The following is a 14791-nucleotide window of genomic DNA, read 5'->3' as shown; positions in this document are numbered from 1 at the left end:
GTCACACTTAAAAACATATTACAAGCAATATTATGCAATTATTCAGCAAAATACATTACAGCAACATTATAATACTACCCAAACCCACTCAATAAGCAAGCAGCTTTACTGGTCAAATTTCTAAGGACATCTTCCAACTAAGTCTTTTAAGGCTTTCTCATTTTTTCATTTCCTGGGGCGAACTGAAAAATGATTTCATTATATAAAATAATCAAAGAATAACTCCCAGTAAAAAAGACTATCAACCAAACTTATAATCTGTTTACTGATTTCACTGAAAAATGTTTACTCTGCATGTTAAACAAAACAACAGAAATCCACCAAAAACTTTCTGAAAACTATGCATTTTAATTAAAATGAAGTTTTTATAAATCACATGCTTACTTTAATATAACAGGTCTTTTACTAAGTCACACTCCTCCTTCCCTTTCCCACTCCCACTACTGGTCAAAACCAGATTTCTGCAGCGAAGAGAAATTCCCCTTTAAGAAGTGAATTGTGGGTAAAAGGATCAGATTATAAATAGCAGCTGGGTGAGGCTCCTTCCAGAGTGAAGGCATTTGAGTACCCAGGGTGAGGGAATCACCAAGTGTAACACTTTTTTCATCAAACTTCCCTAATTAAACGAGAGGAGAGTGGATTACAATCTCCAGGAAGGTAAAAGCCTAACTTCTCCCTGCAGTAATTATGCAACTAGTGCAAAAATATATATCAGAGTAATGTGCAGAGCATCTCTTCTGAAATTTCTATGTGTAATTATATATAATTCACAAAGACCTTGCAGGAACGCTCCAGCTTGTCAGGAAACATTTACCTTCCTCAGACATTTACTGCCTTCTCTTCCTGCCGCTCCCTGAATTAATAAATATGTTCCAATTTTTCGAGAAGCAGGTATTGCAAAGACAGAAATCTCATTCAGCACAGAAACACGAACGCTCCCCAGAGCACACTCAATCACATGCACTAATTAACAGCTTTGCTGGTACCAGCAGTGTATCACTGCTCACTGCTAGAAGAGGATGACATACTTTTCCAGTGGTTTTTGTTAATGTACACTAAAACCAGTAGAGATTTAAGAATTTGAGGGTTTAACACTGGATCCTGGTGATCTTGCACTCCCAGTAGCTCCATGGCACCACCCTCCCTCTCAATAAAGTTCCTGCTCTCCATAGTTTTCCCTCTCTCACTGCTGCACTTCTCAGAGCACGAGTTCCTGCTGTTTAGAATTACCAGGTGCCAAAAAAGCAGCAAATGCTTGAGAGCCTCCTGGCTGAAGGAGCTGCTGCTGCCTGAGAGCATCACTGCCACCAGCCACATCTAGAATACTGTCACACCAGGCATCAGCACATCTTCATCTATCACCCAGAGCTCAAAATTTCTCAGGAACTGACAGGAGGGCTAAATTTGGGTTGCATCTCACAGTACAGCATAAAATACAAGCACAACACCTTGAATTGCGTTTCAAAAGTTCACAGCATGGAGTAGTTCAAGAAAATCAGTCTCTTTTACTGTCTCCTTTCTCCACCTCCCCAAATCCAAATTTAGCACCTGCTGAGCTGCTACAGTAAAACATAAAAGGTGAGGTAAACATCAGATTAAGTGACAGAGTTTCGTTAGACTCAAGCAATTTTTAGTAAGACCCATAAAATAGTGTTGAACATCCATAGAACCATTGCTACCTGCAGCTCTTAACAACCATCATGGTAATTTTCAAAAGGGCTTATACCACCTCTAGTTCTCACTTGCACCAACACAGATGGTGGAAGCACCATTAATGTTAGGCTGCTACTGCATACAGTAAATCAGTTTGTAAAGGAGAGAATCTTTGTAACAAAGATATGACATGGATGCCTGGAACACACTCCAGACAACATAAATCTAATGAAAAGGACATGAAAATATGTTTGAATGCAAATGAAGTTGTTTACTATCTTGTACCAGCTTATTAAAATTGTCATTTCAATAGCTGTAAAAACAGAAGAGCTTGAGAGTTGCACTGAGTGTGGCTGCCCACTCCCACTGTGGGTCACTCAGTCCCCACACAGAATTAACACCCCTTGCCCCAAAGAAACTGAGCCAAGCAAGGCCAATGAGGTCAGCAGTGCTCAGGGTCTGACACAGGGAATTAGAGCTCAAGCCTCCAGTGCAGACACTGCTTTAAGCCCTTGTTTGAACGGAGGGTGCTGAAAGACAGGCACTGGGACAGGGTGCGAGGCAGCAGGGACTGACAGCCCCTTCAGGGAAGGATGACAGGGACCAGAACGAGACAGAAAAAACCTGAAGATTATTATGTCAAGGGAGGGCAACTTGCTGGAAGAGTGCTGACCAAGCTGGCCACTACAGCAGGTGGGTGATGGAGCTCTGGCTCTGGCTTCCCTCAGAACAGACCACTGGAGACAAAGCCAAATGTTCCCAGGTCGAGCTGCACCTGCCCCAGATTACAGCCATGACTGCAGCCAGGCCATGCAGAGCCAGGCTAGGAGCTGGGTCTGGGATTGTCCTGGACAATGACAGTGTCATCAGCAGCACCACGAGCTCCTGGGGTGCACTCCCAGCCACAGCACCAGGGCCATGGATGGCACCATGTCAGGAGAAGCTGGTGGCCTGGAAAAGGACCTCCTGGAGGCCAAGCTGGTTTAGATACACTGCTCAGTGTAGAAGAACGAAGGGACTTCAGCTCATTGCCTGACAAGACATTTGGAATGGTAAGTGTCCTTGGCTATGGACACATGCAAAGTGGAAGCTAGACTATGAGGTAGTTAATGCCCCAGGGTGACTATGGAAACTACCAATAAATAATGTCTTCAGAATGGAGAAATGAGTCTGCTCTGAGTGACAGCACAGGAAAAATGATGACTTTTTCCTGTTCAACCCTTCTGCCATTCTTATGAAATTGGAAGATGGCAAGGAGGAAGATTTAAACAAAATAAGTAGGTGAGTGTATACTTCAAGAGCAAGGTTTTGGGGGTTTTTTAAGCACCCCACTACTACAGCAATTCTTCATTTCCTGAAATGCTTTCTCCAGTACCATAATAAATTAACTTGATTTCAAAACTAAATGTATTGGACAACTCCTCTAGACCAAGTACAATCTTTTATACTATTACTATGGTTGTAGATATCAAGTTCACCCCTAAAACATCTTCTTTAAATTAGGAAAAGAAGACTTGAATTCTAGAACTGTGTAGAAAATGATGAACAAGTAAAAGCAACACAGTGTTCAGACATAATTTCAACTGATCCAATCAACTACCCCAAAAAACCTATTTCCATACTTACTATGAACTATCTATAAAACCCACTTAGAAATCTGGGAGTACCTTTAGAAATACTTCAAGATCACGATGTTGAAGCATTACAGCTCTGCTTCTGAAACTTCCTATCACATGTCAGTGATTTCTTCTGGCATCCCCTCCTTCCCCTTTACTTGCTTTTACTTGTCACTAACGCACCAATGCAGATCAGGAGATAGCCAGGAGGAGAAAGTATACGAAGTAGCACCACATCTGATCAAGAATTACTCAAACTTCTTGCTACTTTAATTAAAAACAGCAAATACATGATGCAAATCTAGATCTAATAAAGAGAGAAGTAAGAAGACAATTGGACAATATTTTCCATTTGTTGGTGCAGTGCAGCATTACTTGCCAAATAAATTACTTCTCAACTGCTGAAAAGTAGCAGGACAGAAAGCAATCTATTAAGTTGCTCAAAGATTTCATAACAAAACAATAGCACATTTGAGAGACTTTTTTTCCCTTTCTCTCTCCAAACCCTCAACTCGAAGCTCACCCCAGATTATTCTTTTGTAACCTTGTGCCTTTAACCCTGAAGCTCTTTTCCATGCAATCCAAAGTTTCACTTAAAAATGGGTTCCAATGACCTTCCCCACAAATATAAATGTTTCTTAAATTGACTGGTCTGTTTTGAATTCAAAGTCAATTTAGGATCCTCCACACCCTCTACCACTTGCACTGTGGTTTTACAAAGCATGAAGCAGAACTAAGCTGGTCCTGCTGCAGTTCCTCGTCCCCAGGACCCTGTATTTCCACTTCACTCTTGCATCAGCACCGACTTTTGTCTGATAACAAAGGAGCTGGTGAAGAGAATTGAACTGGCTAAGGGGGGAAGAGGAAAAAAAATATATATTTGAGGGAGACTAGCTTCCTATGTTATTATTCCTGCATAGCAGGAATGTATGTGGGGATTTGCAGCTGTTGAAATGAGGACACCACCATAATAGCACTTCTGGCCACACTGACACAGAATCTCTTCTCCCATAGCAGGAAGCAAACTCTTGCTTCCAGCTACCCTCAGCCAGTTAAACAGTAACACTGAACAAAGTCTGAAATCCTAACTGAAGGCAAAGTACACTGCTTTTTAGATAACTTGAGGCTGTAGCAGGTCTAGCAATGTATAGGCTAATCAGATGTGTTAGCCTGTATTGAAAGGGTTAATTTCTACTGTTAAGCTTTATTAGAATTAACAGGAATTTCTGCTTTCAACTCCTACCAGTGACCTTCTTCAAAGGGAACAGAAGTACCTCTAAAAGATAACTACTGTACTTTGGAAAAAAAAAATCTTTAAGATAATTTCATAGTGCTGTATTACAGTTTTACTATAAAACTGCAGACTTGCCCTTTCCTACTCAAAGACTCACTACCCCTTCCTTAAAATGTGCTTTTCCAACACGAATCAAGCTTGCTGCTTTCCCTGTCCTGTCACTGATGGTGCTTTACTCAGCAAGTCATGAATTTCAACGGGAACTTAGTTACATTTCAGCTTGAAGTACAGGCAAATAAGCAACAACACTGTCCCTGGCCAGGATGACAAGGTGCAACATCTGGCACCTCCTCACAGAAAAGTCACAGCGGCTTGAACAGGGTTTATGATAAAGGTCAGTCCCTGCAGAATTTACACACTTGACTTGATGAGTTGAGTCAATGACTGAATTTATCCTCAGCCTGTCCCCAGCCAGGGCAACAAACTCGAGAGTGATGTCAATACAGAAAACTGATGGAAAAATATTCATGGGCAAGATGCCATGATGAGGAAAGGAAACAACTACCCAATGCATCCCAGCTAAACCTCAAGTGCCCTGTGAAGCACATTTAATGTATTTCAGCTAAGTTCTTATTTAAAATGACGTGGCATCACCCCACCCACCTAAGACATAAAACTAGAGAATACTTTTTCTGTACCCTGATACTGTTCCTACAAAGCCTTCAAAATCTCATGTTATCTTATTTCTATAAATGTCTTACTCAAAACATACTAAATTGAAACTTTGTTTTTTAAAAAATAAAACTTAATATATACCTGTGTATTTCCCAACTACTAGCAGGGATACACCATAATATAGTACTTGCATTCTGCTATGAAACATGGCTTGCTACACAATGCATGTTTTGTTGCAATATAGTATAAAATATATATTTGTTACATGTAATTTACATTTTATATAAAATGTATTTTTGTTACAATGTATTGTAACATGCAACATGTATGCAAAATATATTTTGCTACAATACAAAAGCAGATAAACCAAACTTCAGGGAAGCAGGTGTGAGCCATCACCCAAAAGGAAAAAAAAAATCTGGAAGAATTATATCTGCCTCAGAATTGAGAAATCCATACTACAGCACATTAGAACCAAAATCACAAATATTCTGAGGCTGAATAAACAGAAATTTAAAGACTTGCTTATCTATTGAAATACAACCTTACATTTAACTTTGTAGGCATGAACCAGATCCCTCTATTGAAACATACACAAAGAAAACACCAGTGTTGCAAGAAACCACATATTTATTTTTTCCCTACTAGTATGCTACTTCAAGGCAAATATCAAGTCTGTTGTGTAAACACCTATTATTTGTGGACTAGTACAAACACTCCTGGCATTTTTTTTTTAAAAAAAAAGCTGTTCAAGTAATTTTTTTTTTTTTTACAGTAAGTATTTGGTATTGAAAAAAATAAGGCTAGGAAAAATCCGATTGGGAAATCAGCTAAAGGGCAACACCTGAATTTTTCAGAACACATGCTGCAAGTTAAAAATTTCCTTTTGCCTAGCGTGGGGAGGGATGGCATGTACCGCCTGCAGGCACAGGCACAGGCACAGGCACAACTGCAGCAGCACAAGGACAGCTCCTGAAACATTCCCCCCTCCCAAGAGACTCAACTATAACATGTGGGAAAGTGTCAAGATCCCTTTAACCCAATTTATAGCTTAATGTTGGAATAATCTAAATTAAAATTATAAAAATAGCTGTTGAGTCAACACGAAGTCAATTGATTCATTCCAAGTACTTTTTCACTTGCTAAGATCACATTTTAGTGGCTGTTAGCGTATTAAGATTTAATGGCTTCATCGGGGATGTAATGCTTCTCCATCCTATTTTGAGGACTTCTAAAACTGTAATTTTACACAAGTGCAAAAAAACCCCAGGAGTTACCCTTCCTCCTTTTCAGACTTAAGATAATGCTCTGGGATGTGAACATGTGTAATAATAAATACAAGATGCTGATTAAGTCAATAACAATTAATTCATGTAAGTGTATCTGGAATATTACTAATCAGATGAGTGATACGAATTTGCATATATAAGTTCTTCTGGAGGAAACTCAGAAGCTGACAAATGCTTTAATATTCTTTTAAAAATCTATAAAGCAGTTAAAGTCCAGCAAACCCCTTAATCTGGCAAAAGCTGACTAAAATGAAACATAACCCTCCTGAAACTCAAGCAAAGCATCCTGCTTCAGACAAACTGGGCCATAAATGTCAAAGGATTTACTTGCTGTCTTCAAATCAGGAAGGCTCCATTAGACTAGAGAGCACTGACTAGAACAGGCTTTAAATTTTCTTAAGTTCAAAACTCAGTCATTTCATATTTTTAAGAAGAGCATATTAAATTTTGACCTGCAGGTATTTCAAATTTAATTAAAGTTTCTTTGTCCTTCATAACTGCTTGTTTATGGAAAGGCAAACTGCCTGGTTCCAGCTGGCAGTGGCAGGCATAGGGAGGATGTCATTTTCCCAACTTCTACTTTTTCCACCCATGCCCTGCCTGTTACAATTTCCCACGGATGAGCAATGTGCAGCCCTGTATTTTAATGGTGTACATGTAATCCTCTAAACCTCGCACAGTGTGAAAAACACAATGCAAAGAAGCAATTGCTTGTTCAGTTGCTATAAAGAAGTTTAGGTTCAGAAGAGATCTCTAAAATGATCAGAGTACATAAGGCACAACTGAGGACAGAAGTCCTTGACTGCTCCATCTTCTAGACAGACCTGTTTTATCAGGCTTATGATAAAACCCCCTCAAATCCCCACCCCTTACCCTGCACAACATATAATCATTAGAAATACGATTTCCAAATGTTCTCAGTGTTGCAAACATGGTCCAGATGATTAGAATAGCTCCTAATTATCAGAAATTGTATCTAATTATGACTATAGTAAAAGGCTGCTGTATACAAAACAAATACTAACACAAAAACAAATTGCAAAGCAAAGCCTGACCTTAACTGGTACCCCTGGAACCACATTGGCTAGTTAATGAGTACTACACAGCACTCAGCTTTTTGCACATTCTGTTAGTGTATTCTGAAATGCCAATATATTAAAGAGATATCAGATTCACTAATTACTTGAAGAATTTAATTAAATTGCATTGCATTGCAGAACTGTATACTGTACAAGTCAGATGGAACCTAAAAGACCAGCTTTAAAAAGGAAGAGTTGAGTAGTAAAACATATAGGTTCAGGTTTTATAAATGTAGGCAGAAAGACCAAGGCTTAAAAGCTTCACCTACCAATATCTCTAGAAAGTTGAGTATAGTCTTACACTCCAAAACATTAATGTAATACCAACTCCCACTCCACTGGTTGTATCCAACCATATTTGACAATTTAGTTATTTAGATTCTTCACAATACATGGAACATTGATTCTTGTTTAGGGAACCAAGTGCAAAATTTCTTATCTTGGTCCAACTCAGTAAGCTTTTCTAAACACTGGTACATGCACCAACATGTTCCTTACCACATTTTCCTTTATATATCTGCAGAATGCTTACCACATTTCTGTTGTTTCATAGGGGAAAACCAAAAGTCACCACACAAAACAATATTTCTTAGTCTTACAACAGAACTAAGGACTAAAAGAGAACTCAGCTATTTTAAATGAAGTTTGGACATGAACTTCTTTTCAGCATTCCTGCTATAGAACTGAACTAGAGCTTGACAAGGCATGTCAGTATCTAAATCTGAAAATCTCTGCCTTCCTGGAACACAATTTCTAGACACCTAAATGTTTGTTAGTATTATTGCTAAACTAACTGAAGGTCAGGATGTTACACAAGTCATCGTACAGTTGATGCTCTACCCATCTAGCCACATCCTGACAGCAAGCAAATTATTCACAGATTGGTTTAACTTCAAATTTAACCAACAAGCCTGAAAATGTTTTTCCACAACCACACTCTTGTGCAGCAAAGCCAACTCAAGACTTCTTTCCTGCCCCATGTTCCACTGCATCACCTCTCTCAGCTGTGTTGATGCAGCTGTTCGTGAGACAATACTGAAAAACAACAATGATATTCAGGTGAGAAAGTGGGGTTTAGAGGTTGTGGGGATTGGGGTTTTTAAATAATGAAGTATCACTGCTCAGCCACATCACTGGCTGCTTTTGAGCACAACTCTGACAACAGTTGAACTGACATAGATGATGTGGATTTAACGTGCAACCAAAGTAGCAGCTTTCCAAATTCTGCCACTGGAGAAAAGTGCTGACCTACTAAATCAGAAGAAACCATGAGGTGATCTAGTCCACTGCTCCCGATACAGAAAGCACCTATGCCATGACTGGCCATTGCACATCTACAGAGGTCGATCTTTCATCATGTTCCTCATCAAAACATCCTTACTAGTTTTCATTATTCTTCACACTTATTACTTGTTTCTTGAGGCTCTCATTCCTGAAAGTACTCTGCAGATGAATTCTGATTAATGCTGCACTGAAATCCTTCTTAATCCACAGGACCTTTGTTTTGTCAGACAAAGCTCCTCTGCTGGGTGAGCAACTGTTAAAACTTCTTTAAAACAGTATTTAAAAGTATTAATGGTCAGAGTATGGCATAAAATTTCTCAATCCTTTTTATATTCAACCGTTACGTTGCCATTTCTTCGCTGCGACAGGTGATACACATCAAATGGTGCACAGCCAACCCTGGTGGTGTTTCAGTTTAGTTTCAAGCCTTCTATCTTTGTAGGTGTTGGCTAAACATGGCCTTTGTTGCAAAAATCACATGAAAGATCTGTCTCAGAAGCATGTTTTTTTTCTGATCTCTGACTTTGCAAACTGATCTATGCAGAGAGATACTTTTGTGGAGCAGCATTTAAGTCAGATCAACGTGCAAGATCCACATCTCACCCATCAATACACTCCAAAATAGCTCAAGCAATAAAGCTGCATACTATTTGTAACATGCAGGATTATGACATTATTGTATACTCCTGGCCTCCTAACCATGGCAAGATGCTGCACCCTCATGAAAGGATCCATCACTCAAATTGCTTCAGCATGCTCTGGAAAACCCTCCTGGCTCAAACTGAAACTGCTGCCTTGCTAAGGAAAAAGGGAAGCTCAAAGGATTATTTGGAGATACTGGTATTATAAAATGGAACAAAAACTTTAGGAAAGTCCTCAGGTAGGGAGCCCCTTCACTTGCAGAATAAAGGCTGCATACCAGGAACATGAACTAAGATGCACAAGAGAGCCATCCAAATATCCAGGCTGTGCTCACAATGTCGAGCTGGCAGCCTCCGTAGAACAACTAACAGCATTCCTAGTCTAAAAAAATCTAAAGTCAAATCAATCTCTTCCTGCAGATCTCCATTGTAGCATAAATTGGAATCCTAACAGCAAGTATTTCAGTTCTAAAATAAACTACTGTGTATATTTACTGCTCCTAGTCCCTCCTTGATTCATACACTAGAAAAAAGGCCTCCAAGGCATTAACGAAAGGATTCATGTTGCAGTCTTACAAAAGGAAAAATTGAGCTGTTGCCAATCTTTTTTTTTAAACAAGCACCATCTTGGAAGTGCAATTAGCAGCTAAAAGTACATGTTAAGCATTTAAACAGCTTTTTCTTTGGGACCTGCCTAAGCATTTGTAAACTCTTCAAGACATCAGCTGCAGAAATTGCTCCATGTAGAAACTGTGAGCGCAGGTCCCCAAGCTTATGCCAAAACTCTCTTGTTGAGTGGACTTGTACAATCCAAATTCAATGCAAGAACATAAATTATGTCACTTAACACAATGCTAATAATCTTCCAGGGTATTGTACAATAATCACACTTCCAAGTGTGAAGCACCAACACTTTAGAAGGAACAAAACAGATTAAACCCTGCAGTGACTCAGTTTGAGCAATTTATGCATAAAGCTTTCAAAATTGCACCATGGAGAAGGCTAAATTTAGACCGGAATCAGTAATGTCAGTATTTTCACGTGGAAGTAGTGTAAAACCTCAATACATGGATTGAAAATCCCAGATACTTTCTATGCAACTGGGCACGGGTCAACCTCTGCCTCACACAACCAGAACTAAAATCTGGTGGTTGGGTCTGTTGAGAATATTCTTGTGGTGTTTGAAGGTCACTGGTAGCTTTTTAAAGCCCAGCATACACAACTGTAATCTTTCAATACTACATATATTTCCTGAAAATAAAACCCCTATAGAAATAAGTGTCAGTTCCTGTACATCCCTTCAGTTCTGAAGGCTGAAAGGCACCCTCATTCCTAAAGATTCTGTGCAGAATCTCTGCCTAACGTGGACCTGTTTGAGACTGGGATATAATGATCAGACAAGTGTACAGCCAAAAGGACATGACAAAAACAGATAATAATTATTTAAAACTCAACAGTCTGTTAGCAAACAGAACCAGGGCCTCTGCAACAGGGACTGCACAAGTGGATGGAAGAATTCTGGTTCACCACATGGACTCCTGGCATGTTGGTGAGCCAAACAGCATGGCACGGTGCACTGAAAACACTAATATTTAAGTTTTTAGGTAATAAATTATCAGAACCATTTCTGTTTATACAGCCATGTTTTCAAATATAGATTCTTTTGTTCATACGTTGGGAAAGAATTTTTAGTTTGCTCAGTCTTGGAACCATTTTAAAAACGGTGGTTTCCATCACAAATATTGCACTTGGTTATAAGAATGTCTTCCTAATATCTAGTACAGCCCTATCCTGAAAAGGTACCATGCTCATTCAGTTTGTGACCCTTCATAACATGTTTTCAAGTCTTCATGTATAAAATGTCAAATGTATTTACCTGCCCATGCAGTATTACAGTTTCAGCTATCTTTATATTTCAGTTCTTCCTCTAAAATTCAAGCACAATAAACAGCCTGAACATGAGACTGTATTCAGAGTTCAACTTCAGAATGCAAAAAGAAAAGAGAGGCATGGTAGGATCCTTTTTAAACACGGGCTGATCCAAGCGATTCAGGTGAAAAGTGAACAAAGAGTTAATCCAAATGCGAAGGGCTCCATTTCAGTAATAGCATGAATAAACCCCCACAGAAGGCTCCATTGCTCGCAGCAAACTCCACAGAGTCCAGATGAACCAGCAGGAAGAACAGAGGGCGGATAATCCTGTAAAATTACCCCAGTGGAAATGATGATAAATTCCCAATTACGAGACCTGCTCTAGAATGAAAAAAAATGCGAGATACAATACAATTACCAGTCAACACTTGCACATCTTTGTATTTAAGCCAGACAAATACCATAGGTATTTCTTAATCCCTTGGATTTTGAATAAGTTACCCACAGTGGCGAAATCTAGATTATGAAAATAAGCCCCAGAAATCAAACGAAAAAACAGGCAATCTGCAACTCTAGTTATAATGCGAATACCCATCCATGAAGTTCCATTTTCAGTGATACAATTTTCTATGCGTTTGTGGAAATACAGATGGCTGTATTAAAAAACAAACAAACAAAACCCACCAAAACAAAAATAAACCAAAACAAAAAAAACCCAACAAAACCTTTAGCTTAGTGTATTTGTTTTGAATATACTCCTTATATTACACGAAGCAAAGAAGCACAGAATCAGCTTGGAGAAGACCTCTAAGATCACCGAGTCCAACCTAGGACGACAACCTAGTTGGTTTCATATGAATTTTTCATGTTCGTGGAAAAATTGCTGATAAAATACGTGATCAACACAGATACCAAGACAGAGACAGGTGCATGAGATATCTCCTTTCCTAAAGCCTTGTCTGATCCCAGGCTTATCGCTCTCCATAAAATTCTGGAGGAGGAAAGGCTGCCCTGCGAACCCCAAGACGACCCGGGGGGTGCGGGAGCTGCCCACCGCCCGCTCCCCCGCGCGATGCGGTTCCGCAGGCAGCCCGGGCGCTCCTTCCCGGCGCCCGGCCGAGGCAGTGACGCCGCTCCAGGCCCGCCCGGTCACGGAACGACGGCCGGGGCCCGCGATCCCGAGCGCGGCGCCGCCACCCCCGCCCCAATTCCCTCTGTTTATCCCTGCATGCGCCTGTCCCGCGGCCTCGCGCGCCCGCCCCCCGCGCCTCCCCATTGGCCGCCGCCGCTGTCACTCACGGCCCCCGCGGTCTCACATTGGCCGCCGCCGCTGTCACTCAGGGCCTCCGCCCGCCCCGCCGCTCCCTCCGCCGGAACGAGCGAGCGGCGCTCCGGCCCCGGCGCCAGCGCGGCCGCGGCTCCCGCTGCCGGCGGGGCGGGGAGGGACGGGAGGGCGGGCGGACGGGCGGGCGGGCGGCTGCCGCGGCTCCTTCCGGAGCAGGCGAAGCGCTCCGCTGACAGGCAGCGCTGCCGCCCCTCGCTGCGCGCCCAGCCAGGCGGATCGGCCTCCGGGGAGGCAGCGGCGCGGGGTGCCGTGCCGTGGAGGGTGGACGGGCAGTTTCCCCGATTGATGTCATTTCCCTCGGCCTTTTGTTTAATTATTTTAAACTCAATTGCACGGTGAGGAAAAAAAAAAATAAAAACCAAAAAACCCCACAAAACCAACAGGACCCACCAGCACCAATAATAACAACAACAACAACAAAAAAAAAAACAACTTCAGGCTTTCAGATGCCATTATACTAATTTCTCTTAATTGCCTCCGCGATGCAAACAGAGCCGGGCTCCTGCGCGGCGCCGCCCGGCCCAGCTCGTTCCCAGCCTCCTTCCCCGCCTCCCGCTCGCCGGTGGGCGCTCGCGGGGCTCGGCCCGGGGCTGCGGAGCCCCCTCCCCGCCGCCCCCGCTTCGAAAGCCGCCGTTCCCCGCCGCCTCCCCGGGCGCGGAGCCTCCCCCGGCCGTCCCCGCGGCAGGACTGCCCAGGCCCAGCACACCCCCCCGGAGCGCCCCCCCCGCCGCCCCCAGAGGGGCCTCGGCCCCCCCCGACACCCCCAAACGACGCGGCGCGGAGGCTTCTCCCCGCCGAGCCCGGGGATCCCCCCCTCGCCGTGCTACCGCCGGTTCCCCCCCTCGGCGCACTCCCCCCGCAGCGCGGTCGCCCCCCCCGGGCAGAGCCCCCCGCTCCGGGCCGGGCGCCGGGGCCGCCCCTACCTGTGGCTGCAGCATCCCCGTCCCCCCGCCGCCCTCGCTCCGCCGCCTGCCTGGCTCTTTGTTTCCTGCCGCGGGCCGGACGGGAGAGCGGCTCCCCCCCGCCTCCTCCTCACACTCATTGAAAGCAAACAAGCATCATGGCGGCGCTGGCGGCGGCGGCGGCTGCGGGCGGGCCGGCCCCCCTCCTCCGCCTCCTCCTCCTCCTCCTCCTTCCTCTCCTCCTCCTCCGCTCCGCTCCGCTCTCCGCCCCACCTGCCCAGGCCGCCCGCACTGCGCGCACGCTCCGCGGCCGCGGAGGGAGGCCGGGGAGGGGGCGGCGGGGCCGGGGGGGCCGCGGGGGGATGCGGAGGGAGGGGTTTGGAGCGCGTTTGGGGGTACGGCCGCAGCAGCGCGGCGGGGGAGAGTGGGTGAAAGTAACGAGCGGGCTGCGCTGTGAGGCTCGAAAGCCGTGCGAATGGTGTACGGCAGGGAAGGGGTTCCTAGCAGGAGCCCAAGGAAGGCGAATGGGGATGAACAGTCACTTGTTTGGGAAAGAACTTTTAAATTCTCCTGCAAAAGCCCAAGCAGGGAACTCAGCCTTGAAGCGGTTGAGTTCAGATACGGTGCAGGTGGTAGGCCGGACGCCTTTTTGGAAAGAGTACATTTTTTCCGTGTTTGTGTCTTTAATGGTAAACCAGTGCCTCGGAGCCTTCGCTGTGACATACTCATGGACAATGTTTGCTGTCAAATGTCCCCCAGAACCCCCAGCAACACCTTTCTGAAATTCAGGTTGTGGCTCACAGCATTTTCTTCGTGAACTGATTATTGGATTCAAACCAAGATATTTCAAAAAATTAAGTACATTCTCATTAAGTGTTATTATTACTGTCCCTGCACAGGAGTTTCTGATGAGAGATGCCAAGTGAAATGATGGTGGGGAAGTGCCATCCATAGTGTAATATTAGCAAATCTCCTAAATAATGACTTCCAAATTAAGGGTTTTGTCAGTTTTTGTCAGAGAGTTAAAGTGTGGAGAATTGATGATGCTGCAGCAAATGAGCACTTGGTACACACCACTTCATCCAATGGAATAGTGAAGACAAAGACACTGTCCCAAGTACAGAACCCTATTTCTGATCTGGGAAAGCTGAATAGGAATTGAGGCCTCCATTTAGGTATAACTGGATATGTCGCTGGAAAT

At 43.4% G+C, this 14791-nt stretch overlaps 1 protein-coding gene across 4 annotated transcripts in view; it reads right to left on the bottom strand.

The window, feature by feature from the left end:
* Window positions 1-13771, bottom strand: part of CNOT6 (CCR4-NOT transcription complex subunit 6) — a 32965-nt gene extending 19194 nt beyond the window's left edge. For 2 of the 4 annotated variants that reach the window (XM_066197525.1, XM_066197528.1), the window contains exon 1: window positions 13612-13771. The gene's annotated coding sequence lies outside the window, so the exon portion shown is untranslated. Of the gene's footprint in view, window positions 1-384; window positions 484-11347; window positions 12751-13611 lie in introns of those variants that run through there. The other 2 variants (XM_066197526.1, XM_066197527.1) reach the window with 2 other exon arrangements.
* Window positions 13772-14791: the final 1020 nt, after the last annotated feature.

Source organism: Chamaea fasciata, unplaced genomic scaffold (genome assembly GCF_029207755.1).
Source record: "Chamaea fasciata isolate MVZ Bird 193981 ecotype frontalis unplaced genomic scaffold, bChaFas1.0.hap1 SCAF_15, whole genome shotgun sequence".
Classification (NCBI taxonomy): domain Eukaryota; kingdom Metazoa; phylum Chordata; class Aves; order Passeriformes; family Sylviidae; genus Chamaea; species Chamaea fasciata.
This window is presented reverse-complemented; position numbering and strand designations above follow the sequence as displayed.